General features: G+C 33.3%; 1 pseudogene; it reads left to right on the top strand.

Annotated features, from left to right (window-relative positions):
* The first annotated feature begins 13,164 nt into the window (after nt 1-13,164).
* LOC149568474 (dihydroflavonol 4-reductase-like) lies at nt 13,165-20,855 on the top strand (annotated as a pseudogene).
* The last annotated feature ends 508 nt before the right edge of the window (nt 20,856-21,363 follow it).

The raw sequence follows: 21,363 nt of genomic DNA, 5'->3' as shown, positions 1-21,363 counted from the left end.
GGGATATGGAATTGTGTGCTTAAGTTCATGAACTCATAAGTTATACTTAAGAAGGGTTTTCAATGTAATTAAAACTTATTAACTACACTTTTCCAAATTTAGTTAGGATAATTCATTTTCATATTAGTTATGATGTAGACACATAGGATTTTGAATTTTAGTTTAGCACATGGTGTAAGAGAAATATACTTGAGGTGGAATTAGTTATTATCTCATACCTATTTATGTGTGAGATTTACCTTTACAACTCTTAGCACACTATCATACTCTCATTGTTTCACATACTTTATTTTTTAATGGAGGATGATACACCAATTGTGAAAATATGATTCCACCTTGTGTGACTAATAGGTTATCACTTATTTATCTCCTAGATGTCATGCATTCCCTATATATTCAAGAATTTCTATATTATATGTTATTGGGGCATTGTAATTCATAGTTTACTTTATTGAATCCAATTGAAATTTATCATATCAAATTGTATCTCTTGTGTTATACCATTTGAGACTCTAGGCCTTTGTATTTTTATTCCCCACCTTAAGAAAATTAGAACAATAAGATATTACAATTAAATTGAATGGGGGAAATGAGATGACCATAAGATAGATTAATCTAAATCAAGCTAAATCTAGTAATTAAGAATATCATACTCATAAAAAAAGTAAATAACCTCAAATTCATCTCAAGTAACAATAAAATATTATCATGGTAACAAAGGAGAGTTGGTAATAATATAAGAAGAACTGGTTAGATTAAAATAATAGAATTTTTTTTTTTATAAATTAGAATAAATAGAATACATTCCATAAATAAATGAGATTTAATTTACAACCACCTATGAATAAATGAAGGCAATTAAGTTGAGAAAGAGAATCTTGGACCCAAGTAATAATTGGGCTAATATACATACAAATATAGGTTATAGAGAAATTTGATGGATAGTCAAAAAGGATGTGAAATATATATAATAATAGGGTGGGTACTCATAAAGTACATGGAAGAACATTAGTAATAGAAAAAGACATAGAGAAATAGTATATGGGTCATAATAAACATGGAATAATAATACTAATAGTACTAATCATAGAATCATGTAGCACACCTTACTTTAATATGGTAAAAAAAAATTCATTTTATCTTTACTCATAGAAGAAGAGGAGACTTTTGAAAAAATAATATTTGAAAAAAAGGAAGGATTATTTAGAAACACATTTTACAAGATAGAAATATATAAGTGTTATGGCTATTAGGGTTATATAACATATATATCGTAGTAACACTGAATGAAATAGCAGTTTAACCAAATATAAATTGCATCATCTAGAAACTTCAAAATAGATAAAATATGGTCAGTTAGATTTCTTCCTTCAAAAAAAATATCTTCAAGCTTTCATAATTAATAGTCATAGATTTATTTGTAAATAAAAAATATAATTATTGATACATGAATAATTAAAAGAGATATTTTACCTTAGTAATAAGAAAAAGAAATCATTATTAATAAAAACCTCTTGCCACAAGGAAATAAAACCTTCTTTAAAGCCATGATACATCATTTCTATTAGACATTTTTAGAATAAACTAAAAAAAAAGAAAAACATGAAACCATAGGTAGAAAAATATTATCTATTGCTTGCTCATAAAATTCACTTAAATAATACATCTAAAAGATCTAAAATAAAGTATTCAAAGGGGAACATGATTTGAAACTCAAAATTGGGAAGGAATGTAAAATGTTCACCTAACTCGTTGAATACAAAAGCTAACTGTCAAAAAATTCAAACATGCATCGTTAACATGACATGAATTAGTAGGGTTAACCAATAGAGTCAACAATTACATTTAACACACCCCTTTAATTTTGACTCTGTCTACATTAATAAGTACTTAACACTAACATTTCCTAATTGCTTCTTTTGAAATTCAAAACATTATCTTCGCAGAGGCTTAGTAAATATGTCTTCCAATTGATCCTTTAATTTGTAATGTTGTATGTTGATTTATCCATTATTGACCAACTCTTTGATGGAATGATACTGAGTTTCAATGTGCTTTCTCTTCTGATGAAACACTAGATTTTTGGAAAGTGCAATTTTGGAGTTTTTGTGACAAAAAATGGTGATTGGTTCCTTCTTTGATGTTGGTTCAAGATCACTTATCAATCTCTTCGTCCATACTCCTTGATAAGATGTTGATGTGGCTGCTACATACACTACCTCTATTGATGAAATGGTCACAATTAGCTACTTCTTGGATGACCATGAAACTATAATTTTACCCAAACAAAATGTATAACCTGATGTGCTCCTTTTGTCATCTACACTTCGAGCAAAGTCACTATCTATGAATCGAATTAACTGGTTTTCTTCATTACCTACATACAAAATACCATTTTGAATTGTTCCTATAATATACCTTAATACTCTTTTGCCTGACTTCCAATGTGATGTCTTTGGTGATTCCATGAACTGAGAGAGAAGGCTAAACAAAAGCATAATGTCTAGCCTTGTTCCTATCAAGTACATTAGGTTGCCTACCAATTGCTTGTATAAAGTGGAATTCACTTTTGTACCTTCATCATTTTTGCTCAATTTTGTACCTAGAACAATAGGCATTCTAATTGGTTTGCAATTGTTCATTCTAAATTTTTCCAACACATATAATGCATATTTCTTTTGACTAATGAAAATTCCTTGTTCCAGTTGTTCAATCTCTAAACAAAGAAAAGAAAGTATTTCATATGATGAAGATTGGTCATTTTAATTTCTCTTGCCATGTCAAGCTTGAATTCTTCAAGATATGAATTACCAGTATATAGTAAATCATCCACAAAGATACATACAACAAAGATTTCACCTTGCAAGTTTGTTTCGGTGTACAATGTTGGCTCATTGTTGCTATGCTTGAACCCTTTGTTGAGTAGATAATAATCTTTCCTATTTTTCCATGCCCTTTGAGCTTGTTTCAATCTATATAAAGCCTTTTTCAACTTATAAACCATTTGTTCTTGTCCTTTGATCAAAAACCTAGGTGGCTGATCAACATATACATCTTCATTTTTAATTCCATTTAGAAATTCTTATTTCACATCTAACTGATGAACTAACCATTGGTATTTCATTGATACTGCTAATATAGTTATAATTATGTCTAATCTTACCACTAGTGCAAAAGTTTATTCATAGTGTATGTGGGGTTGTTGTACATAACCTTTGGCTACTAACCTTTCCTTTTGCTTCTCAATTTTCCCTTTCTCATTAAGCTTTGTCTAATAAATCCACTTAACTCCTATTATTGTTTCATCTTGTGGTAAGTACACTAGCTCCCATGTGTCATTTTTCTCCATGGCTACAATTTCATTGTTCATTGCTTCTACCCACTCTTTCTTCTAAATTGCTTCTTCAAAGCATAAAGGCTAACTAGACATCAAAGAAAATAATACTCACTCATATTTTTCCTTCTATTCATATATCTCTCTAATTTTTGTAGCATTTTGGCCCTTTAATTGTGCTAGTGTAGGATCTAAATTACTACTAGAAGAATTAATATGCACTTGTTTTCCTTGATTTTCACCTACTACTATTTGAACCTCCAATATAGGAAATATTTATCTTTGTTGATCAATATTTTTTGGTTCAAAAGTATGTATATTGAAATGACTATGAGCTATTCCATTTTCTTGTTCATACCATGACATATCTTGAAGAAACTTGACATCTCTAGACACTATCGTCTTCTTAGTGATTGAGTCATACAACTTTTAGGCTTTTGATGCATCACTATAACTTGCAAATATACATTTCTCACTTCTATCACCAAGATTTTCCCTTAGCTCCTTAGGTACATGTGTATAAGCTACACTTCCAAGAACTCTCAAACTTGTTACTTCTAGTTTTACTCCACTCCATTATTCTAGAGGTATCTTATCCTTCACACTTTTTGTAGGTGATCTGTTCAAAATATAAATTGAACATGCAACTACCTTAGCACAATATTCATTTGGTAAATTTTTAGATTTCAGCATGCTTCTTGCCATGTTCATGCTTGTTTAGTTTTTTCTCTCTACTACTCAATTTTGTTGTAGAGTATACTGGGAAGTAATTTTTTTATGAATTCATTTTTCTTTAAAATATGTAGCAAAGCCTTTGGATTCATATTCATCTCCTCCATCAAACCTTAAGTCTTTAATTTTTCTACCACTCTGATTTTCTATCATTGCTTGAAATTTTTTGAATCTCTTAAAGGTGTCTAATTTGTTCTTGATGAAATACATCCATGTCATCCTATTATAGTCATCAATAAAAATTAAAAAATAGTAGATCCATATAATAGACTCTATTTGTATGGGTCCACAAAGATCAATATGCACTAACTCTAGAAGATCTTTGGCTCTATAAGTTGTACCATTTGGGAAGGTACTCCTCTTATGCTTGGAAATTATGCAAATCTCACAAGGATTATGGTGAACATCTCTTGTTGGTAGACCTACATGTTGGAATTATTAGAATAGCTAAGAGGGGGGGTGGTGAATTAGTTATCCAAGGTCTAGATGTACAAATAAAAATTTTCAATGCCTAGTAGACCCATATCCATAAAATCTTATATTGCATGCATCCATTAGATCATAGAAATCTTAAACTTTTTAATTTATTTTCCTAGGTGAAAATGACTTTTTAGTAATGTAAACATGAAAAATAATAGATTCAATAACACATTTAACACAAGGATTTTACATGGAAAGTGAATTTGGGAAAAAACACCAATAACATGCTACTAATTCTCACTCTTCTGAAGTAATGTCCTATAAAAGGCCAACCCTATTAACGGTTATAATACACACTATTAAATGTGATATGGTTAGAAGATTTCAATCACCCTATTAGGAGTGAGCCTTGTTAGAGGACTTTATATCATTCACTTGAATTTTCACCTAGTTAAAGTATTTACAAATGACTATTAATTCAACCTTAATCAAAAGGATTTAACCTAGAATGATACAATGATTAGAAAGAAATAGAAAGGCTTGATCTAATAACAAATTACAACTCACTTGTAGATTATAGATATCTATTTCAGTCCTCCATTCTACTTGGCTTTCACACACTTCATATCTGATAGCTTGTCCATCCTTCAAGCATTCATATTCTTAACCATTCTTGCTTTGCTTGCCAATTGAAATCTCTTTTGTTCAGCCACTAAATGAAGCAATATCCAGACTCCTTGTCTTGCTAAGGTTGTCACACATGACAATCTTTTCTTCTAACCAACTCTCTCTATAAATAGATATTTAAGATATTTTTCCACTTAACTACAATTTTCCATTTTAGGGTTAGGTAGGATTAGGTAGGATATAATGAATCTACCCACTTTTCCATGTGGTTCCTCTAGAAACTTCTTCCTCAATCTTCCTTGAATTCACCATAAAATAGTTTACCTTGAATTCTATGCCACCAACTCATTATAGTTATCTTCCAAATTCTTCACATAATTCAAGAAAAAAAAATAGTCAGCTCAAATTCATCAAATCTTTCATTTAAAATGAATACTAGCACTCAACATTAACTAACCTCTAATTCTCAACATACACTATGTTGCTCAACATCCACTAGAAATTCACTAATCACGCACTAAAGTGTACTGATGCTCAACACCAACTAAAATTTACTTGGTTTACACTATGTTCACTCAACATACACTAAATCTTCACTTTTCTTGGATCCAACTGATTTTCTTCTTGGCTTGCACTAACTTTTCTTGGCACCTATTATGTACTTAGTCAAGCTTGGCAGCCACAATTCTCCTTACTTGTTCTCTATACTTAATCAGTCCATCCAACCTTTGTAACCTTAAGTAGATAAACAATACACTATTTCATCTCTATCTTAATTGATCTTTGTACTCTTTTTTCATGTCATTACTGAAACTTTCCCCTAGGTTCTCTTGTTATCCAATTTGATCAAATTGTGTTCATCAATCAAAGAGATGATAATACTCAAATCAACTAAGTAGTTGTCTCACCAACAAATAGTAGGTTTGACATCAGTGACAAAAAAATGATTGCTCCATTAAAAGTTCCTCACTTGAAAAAAATCTCATATCAACACTACAATCATTGAACTTTTCCACAACATATCTAGGTTGTGTAAATCTAGATGGCCATATTGAAGATGCCATAACCAAGTTTCATTAGAATTTTTGACCTATGAGCATAACCAATAGGTTGTTTAAAACTTCTCAAGTTTAGAGGATATAATCTATTTATTGTCATTCGAACTCTCTATCTATGACCATTTTTCTTGGGGGATTGTCTAGGATAATGCAAGTAGGCCCTTTGAAAGTAACTTCAAACCCATTCTCACTTATTTGGCCTACACTCAATAGATTGTTCTTAAAATTCTCAACATAGTAAATATTATGGACATCTTTCTTTTTATTTTTCTTATTTATAACTATGACAATACCTCTTCTTAGAGCATGAACCAAGTGATAATCCCCTAACTTTATCTTGGTCTTGACTCTTTCATCAAAGCTAGTAAAGAGGATTTTGTTACCTATCATGTGATTGTTGCAAGCACTATCCAACAACCATGTGTATTCTTTGTTTTTATCTTCTACTACTGAGCATGATAGAAATATTGAATGAGTTCCCTCTTCCATATTGGACACAATAGCTCTTCCACTATTTTTGTCTAATTGTTTCTTTTTTCACTCACTTTCAAAACATCCATATCTTTTGTAATTTAATAATATTGTATGTTTGATTTATCAAATATGTCTCTTCCTCTATTCCTTCTTCCTCTTCCTCTTTGATTTTGTGACTATGATAAAGGTTGCTCTACATGATTTTCAGCACCATGTCTACTATCAAATTGAAATGAGCTTCTTCCTCTTCTTCCTCTATCTCTATTTCCTATACCTCTTCCTCTACTAATTGTGTCTTGTTTTTGTAGACAAATTGATGCATCAACTTAAGGGAGTCATAACTTTTGACTCCAATATGGATTTTGGCTAAAATTTTATAAGAAGTTGTGTAAGGAGGAGTTATTTAGATTATTGATAGACCTTTTCTCAATAGGTGGCTATTTTGAAATTTATTCAAGAGCCTAAAATTTTGTCTTGACCTCCAAAATTGAATTTTTTTTAATGTTTTTTCCTTTTTTTAAAAAGTTTTTTTTAATAAATCCAAAATCATAATCTTAATTTTGTAGATTAGTTGACAATTTATCTTGCCTTAGTTGGGGGATTTTCTTAGGAAAACTTGGAATTTGTAGGATGGATTTTGGAAATTACCAAAAATGAAAAATTCTATTTTTTTTTTCAAAAATTAGCCAAATATGGTATTTTTTAGAATTGTAATAAGTAGGCATTTCATTTCATTGTAAGGTAGGATAGATTTGGAGAAGTTGAATGAATAATTTGGTGTTTTGAAAAGTTTTGTTTTGTTATTATTTTATGTGTATTATTTTTGAAAGGGGTTTGGGCTACATCATTTGGTATTAGAGCAAGAAGATGGCTGGGAGAGGAAGAGGAAGAGGAAGAGGAGGTGTCACTCCAATGCAAAGATTTATGTTGGATATGTACAGGTAGAATGAATTACTGAATGAGAGAATGGATAATCAAGGGATACTAGTAGCACAAGAAGAGGATGAATTAGATGAAGAGGGAAATCAAAGAGGTATTAATCAAAATAAAGAAAATAAAGAAGAACCCTTGGAAGAGTTAAGCTATGAAGATAGCATGCTTCGGGCTTTAGAAGGAAAAAATGAAGGGATCAAGATCAAATTCTTAGACTATGCTAGTAGTTTTAAACCAGAAGAGTTGATAGACTGGCTAAATGAGATGGATAAATTGTTTCAATGGAAGTCTATGGCAGAGGGAATGAAGATGAAGATTTCCTATACAAAATTAAATAGTCATGCAATGATATGGTGGGATCACCTCTAGAAGGAACAAACCAAAAAATAAAAGGAAAAGATTTAAACATGGAGCAAGATGGAGAAAAAGCTTCAGGAGTAGTTCTTACCATTAGGCTACTCACAAACCCTATTTCATAAGTTCCACAATTTGAAGCAAAATATGTCTTCTATACAAGAGTACACAAATGAATTCTATAAGTTAAACATGAGAATAGAGCATCAAGAAGATGATGAGAAGGTGGCTATGAGATATATGAATGGCCTAAAATTCTCGATCCAAGATGAACTGAGCATGCATCATGTTAACAGTATGGAGGAAGTGTACCAATTAGCTATAAAGGCTAAAGAAAAGAAATATTGAGAGTACAATCAAAGGAATAGAGTAGGAAGAAGGGGTCCCTCAACACCATTTTGAGGAGGTTCTAACTAGAGCCAAGGAGAATCCTCCCAAGGATTCAAATGAAATACAAAGTCTAGAAAAAATCCTGCAAAATAGGAAAGAGGAAGGGGATTTCAGCAAGGATGAGGTTATGGTAGTGGAAGAGGATGAGAAACCAAATGGAGGCCCTTTACCTATTTTAGATGTGGAGAAGGACATAGAGCCTTTGAATGCTCAAATTATAACATGCCATAAATAAATCAAGGAAGAAAACCAAGAGTGAACCTAGCTCAGCCAGAAGAGGAGGAGCAAGAAGTCTCACCAAATGTGGGAGAAACCCTCGTGATGAGGAGATCAATGACCATCCCAAGAAAACATGAAGTTCTTGTAAAGAACTTTGATGATTCATGGCTCTGGACCAACATTTTCAGAACCAGATGCACTTCTAGTGGAAAGGTATGCCAAGTTATTGTTGATGGGAGAAGTTGTGAGAATATGATATCTAGAGAAATGGTACATATATTAAATTTACAATGTGAGAACCACCCTCACCCTTATTATATTTCATGGTTTAAGAAAGGAAATGAAGTAATAGTTGATAAAAGATGCTTAGTTAGATTTACCATAGGAAAAAATTATAAGGATGTGATATGGTATGATGTTATCTCTATGGATACTTGCCATATGTTGTTGGAAAAACCATGGTATTATGATAGGAAGGTCATGCATGATGGGGAGAAAAATACTTAAACATTTTGGAAGGATGGCTCTAAAGTGGTTTTGTTGCCTCTTAAGGATGAAAAGAAGAATGAAAACATGTTGTTCGCAAGAGAAGTTGTCAAAGAAATGAAAGTAATAGGTTGTTGTTATGCACTAGTACTAAAAAGAGGAGAAGAACAAGAAAATGTGGTGCCACTTGACGCAGTGAAGGTGTTGGAGGAGTTTGCTAATGTTGCTTTTGAGGAATTACCTAATGGTCTCCCATCCAAAAGAGATATTCAACATCATCTAGATCTTATTCTTGGAGCAACTTTGCTTAATCAAGTAGCCTATCAGTTGAATCCAACACAACATGCAAAGTTGAATAAACAAGTGATAGAATTGATTCAAAAGGGTTTGGTTAGGAAAAGCATGAGTCCATGTGTAGTACTTGCATTTTTGAGTCCAAAGAAGGATAGCACATAGAGGATGTGCATTGATAGCAAAGCAATCAATAAGATTACCATTAAGTGCTAGTTTCCTATTCCTAAGGTAGAGGACATGATGGATGAATTAGTATATTGCTTGTAAAAAGACTGGGGATGCAACTAGAGTAGCATAACTATTCTTCTAAAAATTTGTTCATTTACATGGCCTTCCAAAGACCATTACCTCTGATAGAGACAATGAGTTCTTGAGCCATTTTTGGAGGACTCTCTAGAGGAAATTAGGAACATAGTTATAGTAGAGTAGTGCTTATCATCCTCAAATAGATGGATAAATAGAGGTAGTCAATTGAAGTTTGGGAAATTTTTTATGTTGCATTGTGGGGGAGAAGCCTAAAATAGTGGGACTTAGCATTGCCCTAGGTAGAATTGACCTATAATAGTTCTATTAATAGATCTATCAAAAAATATCCATTTCAATTTGTCTATGGTCAAAACCCTTCAGGTGTTCTAGATCTTATGTCACTTCCCTTGGGAGAAAAAATTAGTGATGATGTAGTTGCCTTTGCTAAACACCTTCACCAGCTCCAACAAGATGTCAAACAAAAGTTACAAGATAGTAATGTGAATTACAATCTTGTTGTAGATGCTACTCAAAGACAACATATATTTGACATTGTTGACTTGTTGATGGTTAATTGAGGCATGAACGATTTCCTACAGGAACTTATCATAAATTGAAGTATAAAAAGATTAGGCTTTGCAACATCATCAAAAAGATTAATGATAATTCTTATGAGGTTAGCTTACCAAAAAATCTTGACATTTCCACTATTTTTAATGTTTTTTATTTATACACATTTCATGGAGATGTTCTCAATGTAGATGAGGGCCAAGGAGTGGATTAGCAACATCACCTCCCCTATAAGAAGAAGGAAAACAATGTCAAAATTCTTGAAAGCTGCCTACCTCCACAAGGCACGGTCATCATAATCGATACCTCATATAGTAGGATGGGTTACCTGAAACAAAGAGTACATGGTTATCTAAGTGGGCAGTAATACAATTGGATCCAATAAAATTACATCAATTCATAGATATTCACTTACAAGAGCTATGTTTCTTTCAAGAAGGGAGAATTATGCATCAAATTTTGGGACTCATAACTTTTGATTCAGATATGGGTTTTGGCTGAAATTTTATAGGCAATTGTGTGAGGAGGAGTTATTTGGATTTTTAATCAAGCTTTGCTCCATAGTTGGCCATTTCAACATTTTTTTGGGAGCCTAAAATTTCATCTTGACCTTCGAAATTGAGTTTTTTTTTTTCTTTTTTCCCCAATTTTTCAGAAAGTTATTTTTTAATAAATCCAAAATCATACTCTTGATTTCATAGATTACTTGGCAATTCATCTTGCCTTAGTTGGGGGCTTTTATTGGGAAACATTGGGATTTGTAGGATGGATTTTGGAGATTACCAAAATTGGAAATTTTGTTTTTTTTTCAAAAATCTACCAAATATGGCAATTTTCAAAATTGTAATAAGTAGGCATTTTCTTTCATTGTAAGGTAAGATGGATTTGGAGAAGTTGAATGAAGAATCTAGTGTTTTGAAAATCTATGTTGTGTTATTATATTTTGAGCATTATTTTTGAAAAGGGTTTGAGCTGCATCACAAATCTCTAAGAGATTCATTTCTTTCATAATCTAAACTCATGGTTCAACATTGAACTAGTCAACTCTTCAATGGAATATGTAGAAAGATATTTACATTCTTCAATAGTAGTTACCAAATTATCATATTTTTGTGGAAGACTTCTAAGGATTTTCTGCACAACTTTTCTATCTGTAACATCTTCACCATATTCTATTACCTGATTTACTACATGCATAGCTTGAGACATGAATTGATCTACAGTTTCAATATCCTTCATTTCCAAGCTTTCATTTTAAAATTTTTTTTAAAAAAATAGCTCAGCATTCTTTACCTTTTCTACTCCTTGATATGTTGTTGCAAGTATCTCCCAAGCCCGATTTGCAATAGTTGCTGCTAAAATTTGAGGAAAGATGGACCCTCCAACTCCTTGAAGTATGTTCCATGAAACTCTTGAATCTTTTTTGTTGTTCTCTACATAAGCATTATTTTGTCCATTTGTCATTTGAGCTAGTTTTTGTGCACTGGGCTCTTCATACTTAGTTTCTACAACCTCCTAACAATCAAAACTCTTCAATTGACTTCATTTTTATGGCTCCTATAGAATAATTTTTCTCATTCAATATTGGTCATTGTGTCCTATTATTACTTGTAGAAGCCATAACTAATTTGATCTATTTTTCCCTTTCTCCTAGGCTAAATAACAAGATTTCTTTGCCAACAAATAGTTAGACACTATTACCTTGATCTTCTCCTCTTCTAAGAGAGATTTAATACCCTTGGATGTTTTTTCTATAGATGCTTCTATCTCTACATGTTAAACATGACTAGTTTAACTTTTGCATTTGCAAGATGAGATCCTAACTTGTTCACCCAAAGCTTTCAAAGCTTACTCCAAAAAACTCTTGATCGTCTGTAGCTTCCAACCATTAGCTCTCAATAGTTACCTTTCACCCATTAGATTTCAACCATCGGCTCTGATACCATATTAGATATTTTTCAGAATAGAGTAAAAACATAGAAAAACATGAGACCACAAGCAAAAAATTATTATCTATTACTTGCTCATGAATGCACTTACATAATACATCAAAAAGATATAAAATAAAGTATTCAAAAGGCACCATGAAATTAAAGTTTTAACTTTTTATTATAATAAAAAATCAAAGTTATCAAATAGAGCCTATGACACAACATTAAATTGCAAGCTTCTCATCTTGAATTTGAGTCTACTAGAGCTTAACACATAATAATAAAAATTAATCTCAACAAATAATAACACTTAATGTCCATGTACACTCTTTCAGAATGGAGAAATAGACATTCAATACTATCAAGAATATAAATGTGAATTACAACTCTACTAATGCTAGGGTTGAAGAGGTTTAAAGTACTCTACACAAAGGTCATAAGAAGTCAATTGTGGAGAGTGTGGAAGGGATGGATCAAAATATTGAGGAATGAATAGGAAGAATCAACAAAACATAAACTTCCATGAGAGGTATCCATAACAGTTCAGAAGGTATCATGTCCCCCTCTGTGATTTGCTTCAATAGGCTATTTGGTAAAGGGGATTAGGATGCTAGTACCATGCTCGTGTTGGACCTAGAAAATGGTGATTATGTTGGGCAAGGAGTTGGTTCCTACTATTAAATTATTTTAAGGTTTAATTTTAAGATCTTTTGTCAAGACTAAATGTGGTTTCAAGTCCCCTTAAAGCCCACTTTTCCTCATTAAGTGAACTTGAACTCATTACCTATAAAAAATTAATACTCAAATTTAATAAAAATATATTCAACGGCATAAACAAATATTCTAAATATTTCTAGAATATATAACCGATGGAAAATATAAGATAAATATCTCAATAATGATCATAGATGCAAATTATCATCCTGCCCATGCTAAGAATAGAGAATTATCTGTGTACGACACCATAGATTTTTGTGGTAGAGGTAGCTCACTGAGAGGTTAAGGAGAACACATATTTTGACTACATGCATATGGTTGTGAAATACCCACAATCTTTCCAAAGTTTTACATTCAATTTCTCTAAAGCAGTATTTTAATGGAGGATGAAGGTATAGAGATTGTTAAACAAGTGTGTGTAACTAGAGTAGTAGGATAAATCGGCTCATGGTTAGTGAAAAATCTGCTAGAAAGGGGTTATACTATGAATGCCACCCTTAGAAACTCAGGTAATTTTCTTTTTTAATCAAATATATAAAATCTACTATTAGGATCAAGAATTATGATGTAAATTGTCTTACTTGTATATGGGTTGATAATATGTAGGGGATGAGACAAAAGTTGGGCCCTTGTTGAAGCTTCCCAGGGCAAAAGAAATTCTTAACCTCTTCAAAGCTGATTTATATTTGGAGGGTAGTTTTGATTCAGCAGTGGAGGGTTGTCATGGAGTATTTAATGTGGCCAGTCCCATGGATTTTACAAAGTCTAATCCCATAAGTAGATGAAATCACTTCTCCCCTCTTTATTCATTTAACCAAAATCCTTCTATTAAGCTTTGTGGAAGGGATGTTGTTTCATAGGATGATTTTATTGTACCTACTATAAATGGAATACAAAACATTCTAAAAGCTTGTGTAAGAGCTAAATCTATTAGACATTTTTTTTACACTTCATCCATTGCAGTTGCTTCTCCAAGGAATGATGAGGGGGAATTTTTGGAATATTAATTGTAGTGTACATTTGCACCTGGAGCCAAATGCTCACCTACCACCCTTAAAAAATTGTAGAACAGACATAAAAAATGAATGTGGTAGGTGAGTTTTTGAAATTATAAAAAGAGGGAGAAAATATTTTAGTAGAAGAGAAAAGGAATGTTCTGTTCCATTCGACCTAGAGTTGAAGTTGAAGTTGAAAAGATTAGAAGTTGTAAAGAGAAGAGAAGTGATCAAAAAATCTAGTCGTTAGACTGCAGAGACAAAAGGAAGTCCATTTCGTTCCTGCAGATGCAGATGTTTCTTCTTTGGTCATTCTATAAGCTTATTGTTTGTTGAGTTCATCCTATTGAAGTAGTGATTGCTCCAGGCATTATTGTATGCAGCCATTAGAGATGCAAGTTTAAAGTTTTCTTTGAAGTCTTGAAGTAGTTTAAATTTTTAGGGTCATTTTAGGGTTTTCTAGTTGAAGTCGAATGCTCCCAAATTTTGTAATGATTTAATCCAAAGTTGAATAGAAAGCAAGCAAGCATACTTGAATCCATTGTTCTACTTCTATTCATTGCATTTGAAAAGTTTATTTAGAAGTTTCAAGCTTTGGTTCTCTAGTTTTTAATGGTGGAAAAGTTCATGTTATAGTTATGTCACTCGGTATTGTCTTTCGTAGAAGTCATTTTCTGCAGTTCAAGCCGAGCTCACTCAGCATCTTCTTCTACCGAGCTCCACCATGCAGTGGCTATCGAGTTCACTCGATACCTTCTTCTACCAAGCTCCACCCTCCAGTGGCTACTGAGTTCACTCTGCATCCACACTACCAAGCTCACTCGACATCCATTAGTGCTGAGTTGTTCTTCATTTTCCAAGCTCACTCGGCACTCTCCTACCACTCGGCTCCTTAAGGTGTCAAGCAAAACTGGCACTCGACAATATTTTTTTCTAAGCACTATTTAGGGTTGTGAAATTGATTTTTAGGGTTGGTAATATTTTTCTCACATGGTATCAAAGCTTTGAGGCCCCACATCCATAATGAGTTAGGGAAAAAAAATTCTAGGATATTTATCATGGCAAGAGATGTAGGAAAGATATGGCAGCATCCATCACCCTTCAATGGACAAAATTATGATACATGGGAAAAGAAAATGAAAAATATAATGGTTGCTAATGATTTGTGGGATTTTGTGGTTAATAGATTCAATGATAGATTCAATGATGTGACAAACCGAGCTCAGTATGCTGCTCTCACAAATGCACAAAAGACTCATTTGAAAGAGTCAAGGAGGAAGGATGCTAAGGCATTAAGTTTTATTGAAGCAACAATAGTAGAGATAGTATTCCCCAAGATTGCAGCAAAAAATTATGCAAAGGAAGCATGGGATATCCTTGAGGTGAACTTCAAGGGGATTGATAAAGTCCGTATAGTAAAGCTACAAAATATAAGGAGGGAGTTTGAGAACCTTCAGATGAAGGAAAATGAATCAATTGCAGATTTCAATTCAAGGACTTCCAATATTATTAATTAACTAAAATAAAATGGAGAAGACTATTAAGAGCAGAGGATAGTGGAAAGGATATTGTAGAGTTAACCTCATAAATATGACAATTTGGTCATGACCATAGAAGAGGCAAAAGACCTCACTATTTTGACAATGGATGAGTTGATGGGTACTCTTCAAACCCATGAGCATAGGATCAACAGATCTGCATCTTCTTCTTCCCAAGAGAAAGCATTCAAGGCTCAATCAAATCCAAGAGAAAGGGGGAGAGGAAGAAATGGCTCAAGTAGAAACTCTAGAGGTAGAGGCTAAGGTAATGGAGGACAAAGAAGTGCTACAACAGAAAGCTCAGGAAGAGCAGATGGAGCAAGTAGCTCACAAAATACTTCAAGAGGAGGTAAGAGAAATTACAACTCAAATACGAGTAATGTAGAATGCTACTACTATCATAAATATGGGCATTATGCAAGTGAATGTTGGAAGAAGCAAAATGATCAGTTGGGACAAGCAAATGTGGTTGATGTGAACATGAGAAGTGGAAACAATGCCATTGCCTTCATCATGTGTAATGTTGGTGAAGGAGGAAGCCCTGAGGTTTGGTACCTTGATAGTGGATGTAGAAACCACATGAGTGATAATGAAACATTTTTTTCATTCATTGACAAGAGTTTCAAATCTAAGATTTAAATGGGTAACAAAAAAACCCTACCAGTAGTGGGCAAAGAATCTATTATGGTCTACACGAAGAAAGGTGAGAAGAAGGAAATGCAAAATGTGTATTTTTTCCCTACTATGAAGCAAAATTTGATGAGCATTGGTCAGCTCATTCAAAATAGATATAAAGTGCTAATGGAGAATAATAGGTGTGTCATTCATGAAAAAGATGGGAGCAAGAACTTACTTGTAGCAGTTCAAATGACAAAGAAAAAATGTTTCCCTTGAGGATAGAGACATGTTTCTCATCTCAAGTTGGTGTTGCACCTCCGATGCAATCAGCTCTAAGGAGTGTAATTGAAGACCCTTCATAGTTATGGCACCTCAGGTATGGTCATCTTGGCTATGCTTGTTTAAATTTGTTGTCAAATAAAAGAATGGTAGAAGGTTTGCCATGTATAGGAAATTCATGTGACAAGTGTGAGGCTTTTCTTTTGGGTAAGCAACATAGGCTTCCTTTTAACTCTATAAATTCTAGGAGGGCTAGATATCCATTAGAGTTAGTGCATACTGACCTAGTTGGTCCTATGCAAGTTACGTCCATTAGGGGAAGTACTTATTTCATGACATTATTGATGATTTCAGTCGTAGGACATGGGTTTATTTTTTGAAATTTAAATCTGAAGCATTTGATAAGTCTCTTGAGTTCAAAGTACACTATATCAAGGTCCTAAGATCAGATAAAGAAGGGGAGTATACCTCCAATTCTTTTGTAAATTTTTGGAGGAAACATGGCATAAAGAAAGAGCTCATAGCTAGCTATACACCATAGCAGAATGGATTGGCTAAAAGAAAGAATAGGACCATTGTTGAAATGGCAAGGAGTCCAATGAAAGAGAAAGGTCTTCCAACTAAATTTTTGGGAGAGGTTATGGCAACAACGGTTTAATTAATTAATAGGTGTCCTAAAAAGGCAGTCCGTAATAGAATTCCAATGGAAGCATGGTCACAAGGAAGATGGATAGTTGAACACCTAAGGGTGTTTAGATGTGTTTCATATGTGCATGTGCCTAAAGAGAAAAGGCAGAAATTGGATGGCAAAAGTGTGAAGTGCATCTTCATAGGGTACATCTAAAAATCAAAGGCACACAGATTGTATGACCCATTAAATAACAAGATGATTCTCTCAAGAGATGTGAAATTTCTTGAAAATCAGTCATGGTATGGACCAACTGATAAATCATTGAGCACCTCAAGTAAAGTGCCAATTATGAATGAAGAAGATACTGATGAAAAACAAGAAGGAGTAGATAGAAGAAAAGGAAAGAAGCCTCAGTCATTGTCGAGCTCCTCTAGGCTTGATTGAGTGTTAGTGCCAAGTAACAATGAGGACTGAGCTGATCAACAAAGCAACAATAGTGAAGATTCTGATCCCACACTCTCCTCCATGTTACCAAGAAAGAACAAGAGTCTTAGGGAGATATACCAAGAATAAAGGTATGAAGATTATGATGAGAGTGTTAATTTTGCATTATTTTCTCATAGTGATCCAATATATTTTGAAGAATCTATTAAGGAGAAGAAATGGTGTAATGCCATGGATGAACAGATAGATATAGAAATGAATGAGACATGAGAGCTAATTGATTTGCCTCCCAAGAACTAAGTGATTGGAGTGAAATGGGTCTACAAGACATAATGCAATGTCGAAGGCAAGATTGATAGGCATAAGGCAAGGCTGGTAGTCAAGGGCTACAAATAGCAGTATGGCAGAGATTATGATGGGAGATATGCCTCGGTTGCAAGAATGGAAACTGTGTGTGATGTCATAGCCATTGTAGCTCAACACAAATGGAAGGTATACCAAATGGATGTGAAGTCTACCTTCCTAAATGGTTTATTGAAGGAAGAATTATATGTGGAGCAGCCACCTAGTTATGAAGTTGTAGGTGAAGAACACAAATTATAGAGATTGAAGAGAGCTCTTTATGGGATCAAGCAAGCTCCAAGGACATGGTACAATAAGATTGACTCATATTTGATGAGCAATGGCTTTAGCAAAAGAAATAGTGAGCCTACTCTCTACATCAAGGCATCAAATGAAAATGTGTTGATTGTTGTCTTGTATGTAGATGATTTAATTTTTACTAGTAATGACAAGGCTCTAATTGGTGAGTTCAAAGAGGCCATGAAAAATGAATTTGAGATGACAGACCTTGGTCTCTTAGAGTACTTTCTAGGCATATAAGTAAAATAGATGCATGATGGAATTTTCATCTCTCAAGAAAAATATGGAGGGCAAATTTTGGAGAGAAGCTAGTCCCCACACTAATAGCTATAGGTCTAAAGTTGAGCAAGGAAGACTCTAGCAAGAGAGTGGATCTAACACTATATAAGAGTATGGTTGGAAGTTTAATGTATTTGAATGCAACTCGACCAGACCTAATGCATCCAGTAAGTTTGATTTCTAGATTTATGGAAACACTAAAGGATTCCCATTGGCAAGTGGGAAAGAGGATCCTAAGGTATGTGAAAGGTACCAAGGGATTTGGGATTTTGTATACTCCATCAAATGATTTCAAGTTGATTGGTTACACAGATAGTGATTGGGCTGGAAGTTTAGATGATAGGAAGAGCACTTCAGAATACATGTTTCATATGGGATCAGGTGCAATTTCATGGGCATCCAAGAAGTAACCTATTATTGCTCAATCTATAGCAAAGGCTGAATACATAGATGCAAATGCAGTAGCATGTCAAGCAATTTGGTTAAGAAGGATCTTGACAGATTTGAATAAAACGCAAGAGGATGGAACCACAATTTATTGTGAGAACATCTCATCAATTGCATTGTCCAAGAATCCAGTCTTCCATGGGAGAAGCAAACATATAGAGATTAGATATCACTTAATTAGAGAGTTGGTGGAGAATGGAGATATCAAAATGGAATTTTGTAAGTCTAAGTAGCTACTAGTAGACATTTTCACAAAGCCATTAGGCATAGAAACTTTTGTACACATAAGAGAGTGTCTTGGTGTAGTTGATGTGGATCAGTAGTGATCCTTATTTGTTTGGCTCAAGACAAAGGGGGAGTGTTGGAATATTAATTGAAGTTGACATTTACCCCTGGAGCCAAATTCCCACCTACCACCCCTGAAAAATTGCAGAACAGATAGAAAACATGAATTTGGTAGGTGAGTTTTTGAAATTCTAAAAAGAGGGGGGAAATATTTTTGCAAAAGACAAAAGGAATGTTTAGTTCCATTCGACCTAGTGTTGAAGTTGAAATTGAAAAGATTAGAAGTTGCAAAGAGAAGAGAAGTGATCAGTAGATCTAGTCGTTAGAGTGTAGAGATAGAAGGAAGTCCATTTCCTACCTACATATGCACATGTTTCTTCTTTGGTCATTCTGTAAGTTTGTTGTTTGTTGAGTTCATCCTATTGAAGCAGTGATTGCTCCAGGCATTATTGTATGCAGCCATTAGAGTTGCAAGTTTAAAGTTTTTTTTTGAAGCATTGAAGTTGTTTAAAGTTTTAGGGTTATTTTAGGGTTCTCTAGTTGAAGCCGAATGCTCCCAGATTTTGTAATGATTTAATCCAAAGTTCAATAGAAAGTAAGCAAGCATACTTGAATCCATTGTTCTACTTCTATCCATTGCATTTGAAAAGTTTATTTAGAAGTTTCAAGCTTTGGTTCTCTAGTTTTTAATGGTGGAAAAGTTCACATTATAGTTTTGTCACTCAGTATTATCTTTGGTAGAAGTCATTTTTTGTAGTTCAAGCCAAGCTCACTCGACATCTTTTTCTATTGAGCTCCACCCTGTACTGGCTTCCGAGTTCACTCGGTACCTTCTTTTACTGAGCTCCATCCTTCGTTGGCTACCAAGTTCACTTGACATCCACACTACCAAGCTCACTCAGTATCCATTAGTGTCGAGTTGTTCTTCATTTGCTGAGCTCACTTGGCACTCTCTTGCCACTCGACTCCTTAAGATGTCGAGAAAAATTGACACTCAAAAATAGTTTTTTCTGAGCATTATTTAGGGTTGTGAAATTGATTTTTAGGGTTGGTAATATTTTTCTCACAAGAATTCACCCACACATGCCTTGATGGAACTTTTTGGAGTCCCATTAATTTTCTTAAATCTGGGACAAATGAAGGAGCTTGGTATTCAATAGCTAAAACATTAGCAGAGAAAGAGGCCCTTAATTATGGCCTTAATAATAACATTGAGTTGGTGAGCATCCTACCAAGTTTGGTGATTAGGCCTTGGCTTATAGATACAAGTACTATAGCATCTGCTCAAGCAATATTAGGTCACCTTGGAGGTATAGATCATGTGTGTTTATTGATTACTATTAAATCAATAGTTCTAGAAGTATGAATCATGTGTGTTTATTGATTACTATTGAATCAATAGTTCTAATTGATAGTCATGATTCTATATAGTTATAATGTGATCTCATGTAACAGAAAATAATGGATTTTTTGAAATGCTTAAGTATACCAAATTCATGCTGGGATCTATACCAATTGTTCACATTGATGATACTTGCAATGCCCATATATTCTTGATGGAACAAACTGATACCCAAAATTGCTATGTGTGTTAATCTAAGTCCATGAGTGTCAAGGGTCTGAGTGATTTTCTTTTGAAAAATTATCTGCAATTCAGGAACTCTTCAAAGTAAGCAAACAATTTTTATTTTTCTTTTCAAGTTATCCTTTGAATATTTAAAATCCAAAGAATGTTTCTAATGATTTAATTGTATGCTATAGGTTGAATGAAGATGATCATGGAGCTCCTGTATACTTGCCTGCTTCTTCACAAAAATTGTTGGATATGGGTTTCTTATATAAGTACCAATTGCAAGAGGCTCTTGATGAGTCAATAGAATTTGCCATTAAAAGTGGACTGTTGCAATTGTAATATAACATGCAAATTACTTAAGCAATAAGCTATAATTCTTAATAAGTGTTACTATTAGTTAAAATTGAGTAGATTCAAACTCAAGACCTCTTAACTCACAATTTACTATTGTGTTGTAGGTTCTTACTTATTTTATTAATGAAGTATTGTGAAAGATATATGTGTTCAATATTATTGGATAATCTGTAGATTGCTCAAGCTATAAGTTGCAATTAGTATACTTGAAAAGGGTTAATTACTTCAGATGTTTCATTAGTTGCATTAGGGAACTAATGTTTTCACTAATAGGTCATAATTAATTTTTCTGATCAAATTTCAGAAATTTCATAACTTCTAAAGTTTAAAATCACTTTATTTTTAAATTAATTTTCAATGACTATTTTCTCTTTTATGATTGGTTGGACAACATTTTTTTAGAGGTAATTTTTTTTTAATTCAAAAAATATCAAAAATAGAATTTTTTTTTCTCCAAAGTTCTAAAAGACTCCACCAACTCAAGAATAGGCAC

This window comes from Cupressus sempervirens, chromosome 3, assembly GCF_028749045.1.
Source record: "Cupressus sempervirens isolate cs-2001-9-10 chromosome 3, ASM2874904v1, whole genome shotgun sequence".
Taxonomy (NCBI): domain Eukaryota; kingdom Viridiplantae; phylum Streptophyta; class Pinopsida; order Cupressales; family Cupressaceae; genus Cupressus; species Cupressus sempervirens.
Note: the sequence above shows the minus strand (reverse complement) of the source record. Positions and strands in the feature narration are given on the sequence as shown.